Genomic DNA, 19,695 nt, shown 5'->3' with positions numbered 1-19,695 from the left:
TAATATACAACATTACAGCGTATTATATATGCGATATACGAGCGATTAAGTACAGACCGTGGTCTACTGCTGCAGATATCCTCACGAGATAATCGATGATTGTATCGTCTGAGTAACTATCTGCACGATTTAATGCTCCGACGGTCTCCAGTGACTTTTTTAAACACTAATGTGGTTTATTATGTTTCAATTTAGCATGCGTATTTTTCTATTCGATGAATAATAATAACCATAGCAAGTCTATTATAATAACGCGTAACGATCGATTTGAATCTATATTATAGTCTTATAATAACATTGTGATGTATTCATAAATAATTACCGCAGCATAATACGTTTTGAAAGACACTATGATATTTAGTTTACTGCGCAATGGTAATCTTACAAAAACAAGCGACAACGACTAGCAATTCACTTTCTTGCATTTCTCGAGGAGTGAGTTTTACAGTTGAGGAAGGAAATAAAGGAAGGGGAATAAACTTAAATGTTTTTCGGACGATATACGCAAACTCCTCGATGCGTATAACGTAATACATATATACTATATAGCATAATATTATTATATTATATACATATATATTTATTTGTAATAAATTATCTTGACAAAATATAATATTACAAACTTAAGAAGTTCGTTCTATTATTATTATTTCTACTATCGTCGTTCGGTAAACCATCATCTATAATAATTCTGTCTATATGGCCCGTCTATATTATATTCTGCGGCGATTCGAATTCATAAGGCTATTCAAACAAACTGTGGCATGATAAAAATTGTTCGGGATATTTGTATTTGCTAGAGCGATTTTTATATATTGTATTAATAGAATATATTTTATTTTTCGTGACAAAATGTATATTTTATACATTAGGTGCGTACACTAAGGCGATGTTTTTTTTTATCGCGTAGGTTAAACACAAGCCCGTCCGCGGATTAGGGTTCGTCTGTGTTATTGTTATATATTATGTATTATGCAAATACGCGAGTATAATGTATTAATGTATATACATATTAATGTACAAGCTGGGCGTACTTAGGCGAGTAAGTGCCGCAATCAGATGAAATCGCGTTAGGTAGGTATATATATATATATATATATATTATATATACAGACATACCTATTTAATAGTATATAATATATATGTATATGAATATTATTTGGGGCCAACTGTAATAAATTTTCGGTCGAGTTACATATGCAGCAGCGTGTAACCTTAATTAAACTATTTTAACGCGTATATTATACGTATTGTTGCCATGTATATTGACTGTTGTAGTCCTGTGCACAGAGTACATGAACATGATACGACCCGTCAATAAAATATTTTATTATTATTATATTCTGCAACGAGGAATAAAATACGATTGTTTTTATCGTCGTTTGATATACTTTCAATTATACCCAATACACTCCAGCAACCTACGCCCGCCGCCGCCGCGATGTCTCGAACTTTGAAGTTTTGGACGATGTTCTGAATCCGCGTGTGCTCCGGAATTTTTTTTCTCTCAAAGATTTTTTCCCGTTTGACTCGTCTTTTCAAAGTTCCGGGGCACGGAGCGATTATGGTAATTTTCGATGGAAAAAAATTTATATGTATATACGACCGACGTGTAAAACTCCGGGTGCCCTCGGGGGCAATGGCGGCCCATTAGATGGTTCGTTTGATTCGGAAATAATTATACGTCTCGTGCGCACGCGGCGGAATGAAGAAACGTTAGCGCGTAAATAATAACGACGACTATATTGCCATACACAGTATATTACAAGCTATATATGTACCTATATTATGTACACATGTGTATATGGCCAGAAAATGTTTTGACAATTTTACCGTCCGTATCGGTATGGAAAAGAGAGTGAGAGAGAGTGAGAGAGTGTGTGAGACACGGAGGATGGAGATCAATTCGGATTATTTTTTGTCGCAATTCGTATTTTTTGTCTCGATTAGTATTTTTTTTTTTTCAAACCGTCTCAATCGGACGAGTGGATAAGGTCATGTCGAGAAAGTGATTTCGTCGTGATTTATGCAGCTCTATAAATAATAACTGTATTATCTGTCCAGTGTACACGCGCTATTCTGTATATTATGTCTCCTCCAAATATTGACGTAATCATCAAAATAGTAATACCATGTCGTATATTATTGTCGAGAAAACAATTTCTGCAGTTTACACTCAATAAAAATAATATAATATAACCCAGCCGGCCCACTAGCACGGCATACGTCAGTACAAATGTACAATAATATGGTTAATGCACATCGTTTAACGGCCTGTGATTCGAAGATGATTATTAAATTTCACCCCGGATGAGTAATTGGCAGAAATTTAAAATTTTTCTTCGAGAACAAACTGTCTTCCATCTTGTGCACAATATCATAGTGTACCATATCGACGTGTTAATATATTATTTTCACAGTACGGCGGACAAACCAAATAATACTATTATTATAATAAACCTACGCTCCCTTAAACACGGTAACGGTCTAGATGATAAAAATATATTATAATAACACATCTAACATTTGCGGATACGAACCGATACCTGAAATACATAATATACGCATTACCTATACAGATTTTATTATTAGTAGTAGTAGTAATAGTTGTAGTGTATGTTTCACGATCGACCAGTTTGTATAATATTAGAAGTACATCGTACAAAATCGCATCTCGAGTCGTTGTGTATATTTATAGTACGCGCTTCATTGTATATTATATTAATATTATTATTATCTTACATCAGTAATTAATAATAATTGTTTGTGTGTTGTACAGGCGGGGTTGGGGTACAACTGCGCGGTACCTATCCGTAGCACGTGTGTATTTATAATATTATGATTATTTCGTACGAGTATATATACCTATTGTATAGAAATTATATAATATTATACCTACCTATATACTGTTTTAATTAACAGCTATAATATTATTATACCTGCACTTACGTTATTGTATTTGTAGTATACTGCTGTGGTGCGTTGCTACTTGATTTATAATGTGCAATTCAACTTTATGCAGCGAGATTTGTGTCAATCCGATAACGTCGATACGTTTCAGACGGTAAAATATGTTCATCCATTGTAATTTAAAATGTCACGTTTTTCTAATAATTCATCGGACACTCGCGCTTGTGACGCTCGCGTCGACGATGAAAAAAAAGAAACAGAAAAATATACGGTAATAATAAATAGACTTAAAAAGTAGGCGCGGACGGTACAACACTTCGACGATACTCGTTCCTATCGTAGTTGTTGACCACTTTTCGCTCTTCTCCTCGGTGCGATGCATGCGAGTCATAAATTATTACTAAACTCTTCGACATTTGAACGCGACGATCGATCGTCACATGAATAAACGATTGTGTACGATGAAGGATCCATCGGTCGAAGATGATCGATATCTTGTTAAAAACCAATAGTATGTCCGCCGTTGTTGTTGTCACCTTTGTTTCTTATGATGGTTTTATAATTTAGTGCTGAAAATTCTGAAAATTAACTATCATCGAGGATTGACGATATACCTACACCTGTATAATGTTATAATCGATTTACAATCCATCGAATTACATTAAACGTTTTTGACCAATTTTACTTCTCTGCAAAACGTTATCTGTTCGGTGAATTTCACCAATGCCATTGTTCGTATTCTAGGAAAATTAAGTTATTGTTATCTATATACTAAAAAAATATTTTTTGCACCTACATACAAATGTTTGATATATTCTTGAAGTTTTCTTCAATTAATTAATGTCGATGGTAATTTTTTATACATTAATAAGTTAGTGGTTAGTTAGTTAACCGGTTTCAACATTTTGAAATTTATCTATAATTATTTCTGGGATTTAGTATTTTTCCGGAATAAAAACAAGAAATTTCAAATTTTGATTTATGTATCAATCTTACTTGATATCGAGTTAATAAAAACTAGCTTCAAAGTTACTACTTTTCTGGTGAGAATATGTATAACGATGTGTTAAATATTTAAATTGTTTATTAATGCAGTACATTTTTTCACTTATAAAATGTTCAACTAATCAATTTCATTTTAGAAAATTTAACAAAATGTATACACTTGTTTTTATACAGTGATAATATAATCCGCAAATAAAAAAAAACTACGTAGTTATAATAAGTTATAACCATAAAACGAACAATTAAATTGCGTACAAATTTATTTTGGTATGCACAATGTGCTGTCGTGTATCACAAATTAAATTTAACATAATTGTATAATATAATGCCACAAATAATATTCTTAAACAATGTCATATTTTTATAACATGTATTATGGAATTCTGTATTCATAATAATAAAAAAGATACAATTTTAATTTTAAAATCGTAAAAAACCATTCATTTATCCGTATGCTCTAAATAAATTAAACTAAACGAGTTTTTGTGTAATATTCGTTAGTTTATTATTTCCTGGAGTTATATGAAGAATCCATCTGATTTTTTTTTTTTAAATTAAATAATCTAATTTAACTATCTAATAACTGTATATTATATTACATTATATTATATTATATTATACAGTATTTAATAATTTATGAAGTGCTTGCATTTATGAGTAGGTAGTTAGTTATTTTATGGATACTATTAGCACAATATATTATTATCCGAGAAAAGAGTTAATCGTTATGTACATCGTACATGTTTATGATCTACTGAATATATTAAATGCATATTTTAAAATAATCTGTTTACAATTACTCAACTTCAAAACATAATATATTATAATTCCTGAATGGGGGCGATTTATAGATAATTTCTCAGCAATATTACAATTTAAAAGTTTCAATCATGTAACTATTTCATAGTTTTTGATATTCAATACATTATTTTGAGTGCCTTTTTTTGGGGTTACAAATACTGAAATACGTGGTAAACGTTTATTATAATAATACTAAAAAATTAAAATTACGTTATTTAAATTTGAGTAAGGTCGAAAGCTTGTGGGTCGGTCATTCGGGGTGTCCACCCACGGCGGAGATCGAAAACCTCAAAGCACGTTGGCTGATACCGAGCAAAGTGAACGAAAGTCATTTGTTTTATTTGAATTTTATGCCAACAGTTTTTCTATTGAATGCGTATAATAAATCAAAGTTCTCCCTTCCCCTCTCCTCAATCGCAACTCAACGACCGTTGACCAGTAACCTGTGTAATCGCGCAAAACCACATCTCCAGTGACCCTCGGGCTGTTTCTCATCTCGTGTTTACACATTATAATATTATTATTATATTATAATATACATGCCGTGTAGGATACTTCGAACATTTCTATTAATATTTTATTTCATTTTTCTTGAGCATTTCAACCTACCCATTAAAACGAGAATTATTTCCATAGTCGTGAGGTCCTATGGTCAGTGTCGTTTTCCTTAAAAAAAATAAATAAAAAACACACACGCACACACTTATTAACCACTTTGTAACAAAATGCAAACGTATAAATTCTCATTAAGGTCTCCGCAGCACGGTGACGTGTTTACATATTATTCTTCGTGTTCGGTTAAGGCGCTCGTTAGCAATTGTTTTGGTTTTTTTTCTATCCTATCATTTCTAAATTAAGTGTACTCTAATGAGTGTTTTGATAAGTTCACGATTCTGTTTGCAAGTTATATACACCCATGACAGTTGCCAACTGCGAGCGAACCGTTATTTCTAGAAAGGGTGATGGTAATGAAAATAATATATATATATATATAGGTAGCTCGTCGTCTGATTTTGAAGTATTTTTCAGTGCCGCACGAACGCGTGCTGTTTTGTGTATGATCATTAAATCTTTAAAAAAAATTGACATAAATAAATATAAATAAATTTACGTTGGTTAAAAGATTTTCGTTATCTGTTAAGAACTCAAACAGAGATGGAAATTAACGTTTCATACAATGTTAATATGAACTTAAACGTTAAATTTGTAAAAAAAAAATATTATTAATTATTTGGATAATTATTAAATTAGTACACTATAAATAGGAACAGTAATCAAATCAAATAATTTAGGATATAATATGTGCTTAAACTATATAATATACATCAATGACAAAAATTAAAATTAAAACATACAGAAAGTAAATAAAAAAGTACTTATATCTTCTAATTTCAAATTTCCATTTTCCCAAATTTGCTTGTATTATTTTTAACATCCGTAATTGTATAAAGCTACAATAGTACGTTATCAGAAAAAAGGATATATTAATTATTATGGAACACATTATTTTAATTTATGTTTGTGAGTAATGCTAACCGATACAATACATAAACGAATGTAGTACAAAGAGTAGAGCAAATTTTTTATAACATCAGAGTTTGATTAAATTGCGATAATGCTCGCATCATATTTTTATGGTAACATTATTAAAACATAAAAAAATCTATTGGATCTATTTACCTACGTTCTATTATAGACCATCCGCGTTGAACCGTCAAAACGGACTTTATCTCGAAGAAACGTCATACGACTTCAACAACAACAATATTATACACAACACACATAATAATATTATAATGTACAGTGCATACGTATAGTTTTCTCGCGACGCCTACTTCCTGTGCACGTCCGTCTACACACTATATTGACGTCGTGTCGAAACAGACTGTTATATTTCTATTATTCCGCCCAAACACGCCTTATAATACTGCGTGCAGTCTCCTGCGCTGTTCGGGGAGGTGACGACGACGACCGCGACGATGACGACGACGAGAAGGACGAGGAAGAGCTGAAGATATATACCCACGTTTTGGCAAAACCTTCCTATCGCAGGCGAATTGTATACGCGTAATGTTTTCAAGGGGGTTGTGTGGGGGGGGGGGGGTAAGCGTTTAGGGAGAGATCGAACTGCTGGATAACCGGCGCAGCAGCTAGTAGCTAGTATATACGCGAGCGTCTTCCGAGAATGACCCTCTTAATTTATCGGCCAAGCAGCCCCGAGGAGTAGTGCCAAATTGAACGACGTCCACGAAACAAACGATAAGAACTCTCCCCCCCCCCCCAAGTCACTCTCCGTTTCCTTGCAGTTTCTAGCGCTATACCCTATATCGTCGAGAATCCCACCCTACCTCAACTCTCGAAGTTTTTCGTGAATCGTGCGCGTCTGAGAGTACGTACCTACCTGTGTATTATACAATTAGGTAGCTGGTACCTATACTTTAATATTATTAAAGTAAAACGACAGACACGAATGAGACCACCTGTACGCGTACCTACGCGTCTAAAAAACCGTTATCAAAAGTTCGAATTAATAGCGATTATTTTTTATGTAATTTATTAGCGTGTATAACTTGACGTATACACTATACATATCACTATATTATATTTTGTCGATTTTCATTAATTTTGCATAGCGTTTCGCTGAAACTATGTTTATTACCTACTCGGTTTACTATTATACCGTTTTATTAACTTATTTCATTAATTTGACGCTACGATGAAAGAACAGTTTTTGGCAAACGCGCATCACGAGGAACGGCAGAAAAGCAATTTCATTACTTCGATGAAAAACTTTTTGGTATCCGATTTCTAGTTAGTGTATATAACTTTGACATTTCTATTGGATAAGATTTCCGATCATCGAATTCCCAATATTTGAGAAGACTTTGTTTAGTGACAAAGAAGACGTCGCGTCGTATTATTATAAATCTGAATGTAATTTCAATCCGATGTCAATACAATATAATATCATATTATACTATTGCGATATTCTATTATATTTGATTACCTATATACGTACTCGTTCTACAGACTTTTGTTGCATACGCTAAGCCTACTTTGAAGGTTCTGATCGCGAATACGACGTATGCACGCAAACGTACAGACACCGCGATCGTTAAAAAACATATTTTCTTCGAAAATAATTGGCCACAGAGACCGGTATCAATTGAATTGGCTGCTAGTATTGACTAACATTCACTTCAGCCGTTCTAGAATCACGATTGTGCTCGATCGTTATCGATACCTTTTGATCAACACGAGAGCGTTTGTAACATTGTCAAACCAACGTCACAATATTGTGAGAACGCGATCGAAAATATACCGACAAAGTCTCCATTGTTAACAAAAAAAAAATACATATATATAGGTACCTAATACCTATACCTACCTATGTACATAAAATATAAATAAATTAAGTGATACATACATACTACATAATATATGTAGGTATACTATAGTGTACTATATACATACCATATATAGTATATTATACACATTACTATCTCCTACGCAGAAACCGTTGTAAGATTCTTACGATTTATAGGAAGATTTTTTTTAAAGTTAAAACTTCGTTGCTAATGAAGTTTGACAGTTAAAGGTATATCGTTATCGTTGTTATTATTATTTTTTTTATATATCGAAATTATTCTTTTATCGATTTTAAACTTAGTTTTATTTATTACCTATAGGTACTGCAATATTCGTTTAATTAAAAAAAAAAAAAAGTTTTGAATCAGTATTTTACGTGTATAATATAAAACCAGGGAAATTCGGAGCATTGGGACGGTAAAGCCACAATAAGTATAAATTGAATTGAAAACTCGTAAGGAAATAAATTTCAAAATATTATAATAATATAATTATTATACACTTTTGATTTTATTTTCGGTTTTTTTAAATAATTTTGAAAAAAATGGTTCCAGCAAAGTTTCAGTTTTATGACCTTTGAAAGGTGTAGTTATAGTTTAAAACTATAAATAAATAAATTGTGATGGAAAAAAAATATGTATGTTTGGACTGGATTAACAATGAAAACGAAAAGTTATCTCGTCGATGGACGTGGACATTTTAACTATATTAGTATATGCTCATTGCACGTACGCCTATAATATTATCATATCATCATCGTCATGTTTTCAGAAAAATATTTTGAACCGACGTAACAATCAACAGGCTCATTCGTAATGGAGTGATTTCGAAAATATATTATATTTTTATTACGACTCTGTGTATATATAGGTAGGTATCCGCGATCCGCCATTTCATCATAGGACGTATCGGAACCTGAGCATATCGCCTACAACTCGAAGTACCCATATAATAATAATTATTATTATTACTATAATACTGTATTTAATTTCTGCACCGGCGTCTGACGTCCACCGTATAATTTTTGAAACCGGTCCGGAATTACATTTTGATTTCTCCTGACGAATGGCGTACAATATTATACCTAGCCGAGTGTACCTACGTGCTCGCGCATCGCTGCTCGTGAAATCCGTATTAAAACGTAATAATAATAATATTACGAGGACTACCTGATTTTATAATGCCGATATCGAGAATCTGTTTGGAATATCTGCTCTTAGTAAAACACGTGATTAAATATTATTATTATCGACTCCTTATTTTCATGTCATGACAGCGATTAAACGGATCTGTTAGCTGCTGTCCCGAACAATTGCAACGATTTCGGTTTAAAGGCCCCCCGCAATGGTCAGTGACTACGCTAGACATAATTGTTTATATTTCACGTCTAGTCATCGAAATTGTGTTACAAGTGTAGTCCACATACTAGGTACCCGATTTTAATTTTGTTCTCTGATGGTACCTAGTTTTGAGTTAAAATGATACAATATTTAGGTAATATATGTTTTCGTTACCCACATTATATTGTTGTATATTTTAAACAGAGTATACTCTATTAATAAAATCGAAAAGCCAAAGTGGATTTTCGGTATTCCGCTTTTCCACCATGACGTTAAAAAGGCTTCCGCTTTTGATCCACCATCTTGAATTAATTATTTCCGTTGTAATGTGTACGTTAAGTACGTGGGATCCGTAGGGTATGCACAGGAGAGTCACCCTATAAAATATGATGCGCCCACAGCTGTGCGCGTCTCGTCATGTGCGTGGACGTCCATTATGTAAATTCGTTGTCAAAGACGTATATTTTTTGTGTGCTATTACAATACCGTTGTATGCGCCTGCATTAATTATGATTATATCATACAGACGATATAGTTTAAAAAGAAATCACTTATAGGTAAATAAAATACTTTTGCATATAGGAATTAAAAGATATGTCAATAATAATATAATTTTATTTAAATTATGGCTTTGTTGAATATTAATTGAAGCCCTAACTAATAAAAGTAAGTTTATAAACAATTCGTTTAGCGCTAAAAAAAAAGATGAAATATAACAAGGACAATAATATGTGACGTTTATAGTGTGGCGAGAGAGGAGAGACATAACGAGAACATATATTTTTACTTTCGAAAATACAAATATCGACCAAGACGTTAACGCTTGTGTGTGTGTTTTCCGTTAAAAAAACTAAATCCCCTTGTAAACTTGAGTAATATTCCTATTGTCATAAACACTAAAGGCGTAAGTCAAAATGATCGTCTTATCGCGCCGTCTGCACGACGGACGGACTGCAGAACAATAATTTGTAAATGGAAGCAGTATTACGATCACCGGTAGGGTATTATTTCGATCAGGTTTTCTCGTATATTCGACACGATCCGTAGTGGTAGTCATCGAACGTGTAATATAATTGTTAATTGTTATATAGACATTTTCTAGTCACTATACACAGTACACACTGTATATCTGTAAAAATAGTACAGGCATATATTATTATATTTGATCACTCGAAATGCGGAAGTGGGGGTTTTCGACTTTTTAGTGTTCAGATTTCCCGATCCGACAATAATATTGTAGTGATTAACGATTCTGGTCTGCAACTCCCTCGTCGTACCCTCGTACGTATTTTAACGTACTCATATTCCTTTCCGAAGACACGGATTTTTCGATTGATTTTAGAAAATTGACCTCGTCTAGTTCATATTGACACCAACGGGAGTGGGATCAGAGCGTGTATAAAATCGCCAAAATCGTTACATTTTCATCGTCTGTGTCTACGTTCCTCAGTCCTATAGTTCTCTCTCTCTCTCGTCCCGCTATAATAATTCGGATCATGTCACTCCTCGACGCTATAAATATAGTAATGTTACGAGTCGAGCGTCGTCGACGTCACCGCACCGTCCAGAATCAGAACGAGTACGATATGGGGATTTGTTTTTAATTTATCCAACAGTGTAACACGCAGAAGATTATTATGAGAATTCGTGTTTTCTACGGTAAAAATATTTAGATCTGTTTACGTTTTCGTGTGGTGTTTGCCCAAGTCCTTATAACATAACCTCCGAAACATTCAGCTGTATTGCGTATATGCCAAAAACGTTCGCGTACGAATATCGATTTTCGAAAAGCCGATGTAAAACGGTTACATAACTATAGTCATATTTTAATATTCGTATAAGCGTTTTAAGTTATGATAAAAGTAATGGGACCGCCCGATATTAATTGTGCCCCGCGAGACTTAACCACACTAGCTATATTATTGTACCCCTACGTACATTTAAAGTTTATAAAAGCTTGTTATTAACAAACTGTTTGTTCAGTTTGTAGTATATGCACGCCGAAATTTACGAAATTATATTCTGCTCTCGAATTTCTCACTACGTAAACGTGGCTATCGTTTAAAATTGAATAATAATTTAACTACGAAAATCACTTATAAGTAGATACGCTTATAATATAGACGTAGGTATTTAGGTACCTTCCTAGGTATTTAGGTGACTTCCTTTTAGTTCATATAGTTTCTTTTACGTATAATAGTATATAATACTCAAAATTATAAGCATATATTACCATACAATATTTTTTAGAATATAATATGATCATCCCTTCATGAGAGGGGTAATCAATAATTAATCGTAAATATATGATGGTGCACTCACGTTTTACGAGTAAATTCCTTTGAATAAAATAAATCAACAATATTATTTGAATGTGTTTAAATTACAGAGATGATCAGCTGAAGCTGTAACCAACGAATAAATTTAAAAACAATTGATTTTGCATTTAAAAATAAATAATAATAATATTACCTATACGAACATATTATTGTGTTTTTGCTTTCCTAAAAAGTATACTGAAATCCTACATCATGGTGTAGATGCTTGTCTTGATGTATTGTATATTTGAAAACATACATGGTAAACTAGGGTAATAACAGACACAAAATTCAAAGTAATAATGTCCTCTGCTCGCTTTAGAATAGTGCGCTATGTGCTATTAGTTATTTAAACGTGCACATTATGTAGTGCTTCGATCGTGTCGTCAATCCTGCGACTTTCCTGTGGGACAAGAAGACTATAAAATAATATAGATACGACTCTACAGTCTTTATCCTCGTACTCCGTATACACATGCTCTCCAACCCCCAACTTGAGACAAAAATCCCTGCGCAGGACTGCGATATAAATATTATTATTGTCTAGCAACCGTCGTCGTCCTTGAACTTTTATCTCCTGCGGGCTAAGTCTTGTCACAGACAGTTATTATTATTACTACATTATTGTAGTGTTTAATATTTTATATATATATTTATCCTACTGAAGTGTCACCTGGCGTGCCGTAAATCTAAGATATCGCATAGTAATGTGTGTATTATGACGGTTTACTTTTAGCTATCGGGCGCGCGGGTTCCATGCTATATTATAATATACTATTTACCTATTTGTTTCAATTTTCGTACAACAACAACAACAACAATCATTATTAATTATTATTATAGAAATATTTAGACTGTCGTCTTGCAGCTCCACGTGGATATTATGTGCTGTTTTTTTGCGGTCGTATTTTTATCGCTGGTACTCGGTATTGATTTAGCAATTAATTATTTTTGAAATGCCGACAAAACTATTGGTGGAAAACGTTTTCGTAAAAAATACACTTTTTATGTTTTATAGAAAGTTTAACTGATCCTATAATCCTCGGCTCCAACGTTCTATTATATAGAGTATCATTTGACACAGTCATGAAGCAAAAATATCCAATAAAATTAATTTAAGTATAAAATATATACAAAAATACAAAAACAGCGATTTCAGAAAATAGAAAACAGCCAGTTAAATTACCATTTTCTTATCAGAAAAGAGTATCTGAGAATTTACAATTTTACAAGTTTTTTAAAATTCATCCAAAGCCCTACCATGAAAAAGTAACTAAATTTGCGAATTATTTGGTTATCTAATATGTAACAAATCTCATCAAAAAAGTAGTGGCCAAACATTCAGTAGAACCAAGTTTGACTACAAACGCACGCGAGTCATTTACATGCATCAACAATAATATTGCTATTCATCCTATTCGCGTTTATATTGTTTTCAACCGTAAATGCTAAAGTTTAACGATGGTCGACGTGATATAACTTTACTTATGTTTGTAATATTGTATTAAACTATTGTTTTTACATCAAAGGTGAATCATGGACCTCAGTGAATTCTTAGTGCGTCCATAATTTTATTGTTGGTGAAAATTTAACGATAACTACACCAGCTAGATAGATAAATAGATAATAATATATATACCTTTTTATATGTATATGTATATGTATATGTGTGATTACATCAAACAGATATTTCACTACATTTTATGCGATGATAATATCACAATATTATTATTTCTATATATTTTTTTTCATCGTAGGTACATGTATTATAGTATATACAGTCTTGTAACGATATCTCTGTCCATTATAATAAGTACCTTTAGTACCTACCTAGGTAGGTATATTATGTACAGGAGGCAATACCCGTACAGAATATCTTACACACGGCATGTGTGCAATTATCCAATTATCGGTACTCAGAAACGACGGAAATCGCGTGCGATTTTTACGCCGTACGAGAACCGCATTCGATTTGGTACCGATCGAAGAACTAGATTTTCGGACGGACAACCATAATTGTCTTCCGAGTCGGGTACCGAACTATTTACGTCGATCAATGTACATACCTTGATCACGAGACCTTAATTCGTCCGCGCTCTAAGACATTATTATAATAATAGGTAGGTGGTAAAATTTACGAAAACAATGTCTAAAGAACACGTTTTACACTGTTGTCGTATAATAATGTGCTTCGTAAAAAAATCATATTTTTCACATTCTCGTATGATTTATTTATTTCGCGTCATTTAACGACCGGCATAAAATATAATTTCATGCAATTTCCATTTTATGTACCTATTTTTATGTTACGCGCACGGTGTTTAATATTCACTTAAATGCAAGTGAGTGAAATTAGTATAATAAAACTGTACATTAATAAACCATTTCATAAAATGTACGTAGTTAAATTATACCTGTGAACTCGGCATTCAGCTTCGGGGTTTTAAATCGGTAGGTAATTGATTTTTACAGAGAATTAATTACTTATAACACATAACACCATAAGTAAAATATTTTAAAATTAATAAAAATATGGATCAATAACACGTAGGTACGTGTTATTATATTTTATTGTCATGAATAATTCATAGACTTTAGAAGAAAAAAAAATGTTTTATGTGGGTATTTCATGAAAATGTTGAACTTTTAGACTACCATCGTGGTACTCAACTGCTACCACGGTATGAACCTTCAAATAAATTGATGATACATTTTCGATTTCCGTACGATTATAAACCGTGTGTCTATACATTTGTGAGCATTTATATGCTATCTTATTAAATTGTATTTTTTTTAATTATTGAATATTTTTTTAACCAGAGCTTATTTGAAACGAGTTTTGTCCGACGAGACTTACTTACGATTTCCACGAAAACTATTTTGACAATTTAAAAAAATTTAATAACGTTCAATTTGCTTTAAACTAAATTCAACTGACTTCCTGGAATCAAATGTATCATAATAATATGTAATATGCATTCCTTTGCAGTAATTATTTTATAAAGATATACGTCTTATACAACCTTATGACCATATTATTATGACTCATGACTGATTCGTGTTTCGTGATTATACGACATTGTTAATTGATATTAAAATAATAAATTATGAGTGCTTCTTTAACCAACGAATACCAACAAAACGTAATCTCTGCCAGTTTTTAAATTTTTCAAAAAAATAACCAATACAAAAACGTGAACATTTTGATTTTTCAATAATATTGTAATACAAAAACAATTATTTTGAAAACCCTTCAATTTACCAATCATTGTTACAATTATCACTCGTATTCAAATTTATAATTTATTATTGTTATAATTTTTATATAATATAATTTAATTTCAAATCACCTGAACTCTATGGTTCTATTTTGAGTTATTTCGTAAACGACCTTGATTTTGAAGCAATCCGATTCAACAACAGGAATATTGGGATGGTTATAAAACACACCAATAATTTCAGATCTCTTGTTTCTTTTAGTAATTTTTTTTTAAATCCGTGTTAGCGTCTTTTATCGCAACAGATTATATTTGTAAGTAAAACAAAAAATGCATTGTTGTTTCATGTCTTTTGTTATTATTTTTTTTTTTTTTTTTGACCTCGTGGTATACGGATTCAACGAACCAGAAATAAACGATTGAAATGTATCTTAGAAGAAAATAATAATTAAGTTTATATTTATGTATTTATATGCACACACACACAAACACAGACACATATATTATATTAGGTACATTGTAATTGTGTATTTTAATAACACCATGTTTTAATAATATAATAAACCGGTCGTATATTTTGCTAAGCGGTCTTTAAACATTTTCATTAATCACTGCGTTAACAGTTGATGGTAGTGATAATTACCGTTCAAAATTGTTTTTAAACTGGCAATAAGCGTAATACACATTTTTTTTTTAAAATACCATGTCATATTACAGGTAATTAAAATTCCTTTTAAGATATTTTTGATTTCTTTGATGATTGTTAATTATTATTTATCCAAAATGAATGATTACCTTTTCTCGTCTCTCTTATGAGAATTGGTTACCCTATAGGTAGGTAGGCACCACATAACATTTTATTGTAACGTATTTATCCAAGTTTCTTGATTAATTCCTCGCATAAAACGTGCAGTTCTATGAATAATTATAATCGTAATTAAAACCCCGAACCTACCTATATACGCAATTTGTATTTAGTTGGACCTACCTACTATTTTTATTAATATTATTTTATGCATACCTGCCAGATAGTATACCAATGATGCGGTTACCGTCGTTGTAATTTTTATACACTAGGCGAATAGTGGAATTTTACACATTCCAACGAAAAGCATTATTATTTTTGGTCGCCCCATTATGAAAATACAGTATATTATAATATCGTGGTGGTCCAATCCTATAATATGTGTATAATATATTATAACATAAAGGATTAACAGATATATATATTATATTATACATATAGCATAATATGCATATACACATAATATGATATGTACGTTAAAACAACTTTAATGGACGACGCTGGTGTTTTTAACCACTATACATACCTAGTAATATATATATACCCAATGTAGTAGTAATAATATAATATAACCGGAGGCCGCGGCGTTGATTGTTCCCATCTAAATTTTTAACAGAACCCATCGCGGCTGACAGCTACGAGCTACCGTGTTGACATATAGGAAACTGGTAATAGAACGAAATGTACACGTAGGTAATTGTGTGTGTGTGTGTAAGCAATTTACGTGAGTGGGGTGCCCTGGTACTGAGCGATGAAAAAATGTCGCACATCGAAAAATTGTCCTCATTCAGTGCGCACTATACGCCCGTTATTGTATATAACTGCGCGTGGTATATATCACTATTCATCGAGTTGTGTTTTGAAGCTCGGACAATATTTATAATCGTAAGTTATGATAACGCGACGCACTCGTGGGCCCTAGTGATCATATGATATTATATTGTGGCGTATTCAGAAAAATCAAATTTAGAGGGGGAGGACCCGAACACATTTAAAGTTCTAATAAATATATCAACATAATAATATTATATATAATTAGGTCCTATAAATAGGTCAATCGCATGCATATAATTGCAGTATGCGATTTGTTCGCAAATAAAAGGTATTATAAAGTAATAATTTTAAATACATACAATTAATAGTAAGTATTGTTGATACATAAACAAAATGTACTAAATATAATTTATAAAAATCGAATACGCCTATATAGAATCTATATTTGTCGACTATTTTCTCCGGAGATAACAAATATTGAGTAAAGCTTGCCATTCATTATCTCTTCTCCCGTTACATATCACAGATAGTTAAATATATTCTTTTAAGCCGCGATGAAAATGATCTTTATTTAAAGAACTAATATCTTTATATTAGTTATGGAAATTGTTGCATTTACAGTTAAAAGTCTTTCAATACTAATTTAGATACAATATTGTATATTATATTAAAAATACTGAGTTTATATTAATTTCCATGATTTAAATAAGATACCAACAGGTGGTGAGACGGCGTAAATCTAATTTATAAATTGATTTATATAGTAGCTAGTATTGAACAAACCATAGAATACAAACTATTATTGTTGTAGTATTAAATAATTTCTATAAAAAAGAAATCTTCTTTATTATTTACCAATAAATTCATATCATATAAATGAGTATTATGGTAGTTTATAATTGGTAGTTATAACTTATAAATGATTATTGTAAAATTTAGTACATCCACGTGACTAATAGGGGTGGGTCACGGGACACATACCCCGTAAATACGCCCATGGGCCCGACTATATTATAATTGTTGTACAATAATAATATTAACAATAACGCTATAATCTACTATCGGGGGTAAGTTTTTCCAAATGTATAAACTCGCGAGAAATTTTGAAGCGCACCCTGATCGCATGATATCGCGGAACAACTGAAATCCGTGTAAAAAATATATTATGGTACCTACCTACGCATAATAATTATAATATTAAATTCGTCCGTACAGAAACCGGAAAACAATTTGACCGGTCCGTCGTGTCGACGCCAAAGCGAAAACGCTGTTATACGGCGCCGCGATGTTCATGCTCTAATATTATAAGCGAGTGTAAAAAAAACTAATTGAAATAGCATAATATTTTATTATAGGTACACGTCAGTGCGTGGACAAGTTTCTTCGCCATGGCACTATACTTAGTGTAAGGTCGGGTGTCCCGTCATCTCATCGTAAATAATTTACCACATGACATTTTACGGCAAATGATTGATCGCAAGATTGTTCGTGGCAATTAAAATGAACTGGGTACATATAGAAACATATCGCAACTTATAACAGTATATATTATAGTGGCTATATTTTCTTATTAATAGCTACAAAATTCATATTTAATTAAAAATACAAAAATAATAATAGGTATAATTATAATAAAAACAACTTACTGTACCGACTTACAAATTTACAAAAGTATATATTACATATAACTATCTGTATAATTTTAAACGTAAAAAATTGCATGGTTATAATATTATCTGCCTATCAAGTTCATAGAAATTATTTTAATTTAGGTGCGTACCATTTGCCCACATTCCCCAAAAACTTGAGCTAACAATGTTTGAAACGCATTGCCAATATAATGTCAGCGAATTACAAAAATAGATTAATACACTATATATTACCATCATAGGTTATAATAATATTATTATACACTATATTATGGTACCTAAGTTATAAACCCAAACGAAATATAGCGACTAACTCAGCTGATCAATTGATCGGCGATTCACGATCAATGGTCTTACGATAAATTTGTCTTTTCGATCAATAGTGTCGTTCGGTATTACGTCGCATGATTGCACGATTGATTGTCGTGCGGTGAATTATTTGCGATCGACCGTCGGCCTCCGTACTGGTCGTTGAACAAAATATAAAGTGACCATCGGCACGCGTAGTCAGGTCGGATTAGGTTAATCTCTACTGTTTATCCCGAAACAAAATGTAAGTTTTATATTTAAATCGAATGAAAATGTTCCGAACACGCATTTGGCTGAATCGAGCGTCAATCATGACGTCGTAATAATATTATGATAATGATTTGATGAAAACATTTTACCAGGCTATGAACGAGGTTCGTTTGCATAAAAAATGGGCCTTACGGCTTCAAAATGTGTATGCTTATGGCTCGATATGACCGTATACCGCATACGCGGTAAATAGGTTTCATCGCACAGTCAGCTTAGAGTGCACACGCGCAACGATGCAACGACCTCGTTCGCGTTTCCGGTTTCTAGAACCTTTTTTAGTTCCGCGCGCTGGCCCATCGGTTCTCGCCGCAGTCGGCCCTCGCGCAGTTCGGTCTGCACAAACGCGGTTCTTCCGTTTTTGTTTCCGTTCCCGATAAACGATAGTATAATAATAAATTCACCGAGGTTCCGCTCGATCCGATCACTTTTCGATAATCAACATAAATCAACATAACATTATTTTAAACCGTTTGCTCATGAGTATGAGGCGAAAGACGTGTGCCGATGTGCAGCCTACACGCCCAGCGGCGTTTTTTTTTTTTTTTTTTGTCGGTTTGCTTACCACGTTTGGGGGTTTCAGCGATTTTTCAGCGCTAATTTCGTTACACCCAGCCGTGTCAGGAAATCGAAGTCTCGTTCGATCGTTCCTATAATAAATAATGTGCAGTGCGTCCGCGTACACATATTATAATAATGTTAAACGGTGTTTTTTTTTTATTTAACAGATCTTTTGCATTAAATCTTGAATAAGTATTCAATAATCGATTTCGTTTAGTTTGTTATTATTATGCCACGTCATTTTCAGGACCATATTTGAATTATTTCAATGCCGCGATTATAATAATATTACTGTCACGAGTATTTTCCGCAAGCGATTCAGCGGCACAGTTTCGATTCGACTGGTTCGGACGAATTGAATTAGACTAC

The 19,695-nt window shown here is 32.5% G+C and overlaps 1 protein-coding gene across 2 annotated transcripts in view; it reads left to right on the top strand.

Moving 5' to 3' along the window:
• The window catches only part of LOC132951576 (monocarboxylate transporter 2), a 172,860-nt gene that overhangs the window by 81,940 nt on the left and 71,225 nt on the right, over positions 1 to 19,695 (top strand). The gene's annotated exons all lie outside the window — the stretch shown is intronic.

The sequence above is a fragment of the Metopolophium dirhodum genome, chromosome 9 (genome assembly GCF_019925205.1).
Source record: "Metopolophium dirhodum isolate CAU chromosome 9, ASM1992520v1, whole genome shotgun sequence".
Lineage (NCBI taxonomy): Eukaryota > Metazoa > Arthropoda > Insecta > Hemiptera > Aphididae > Metopolophium > Metopolophium dirhodum.
The sequence above is the reverse complement of the archived record's forward strand: the minus strand, read 5'-3'. Positions and strand labels throughout refer to the sequence as shown.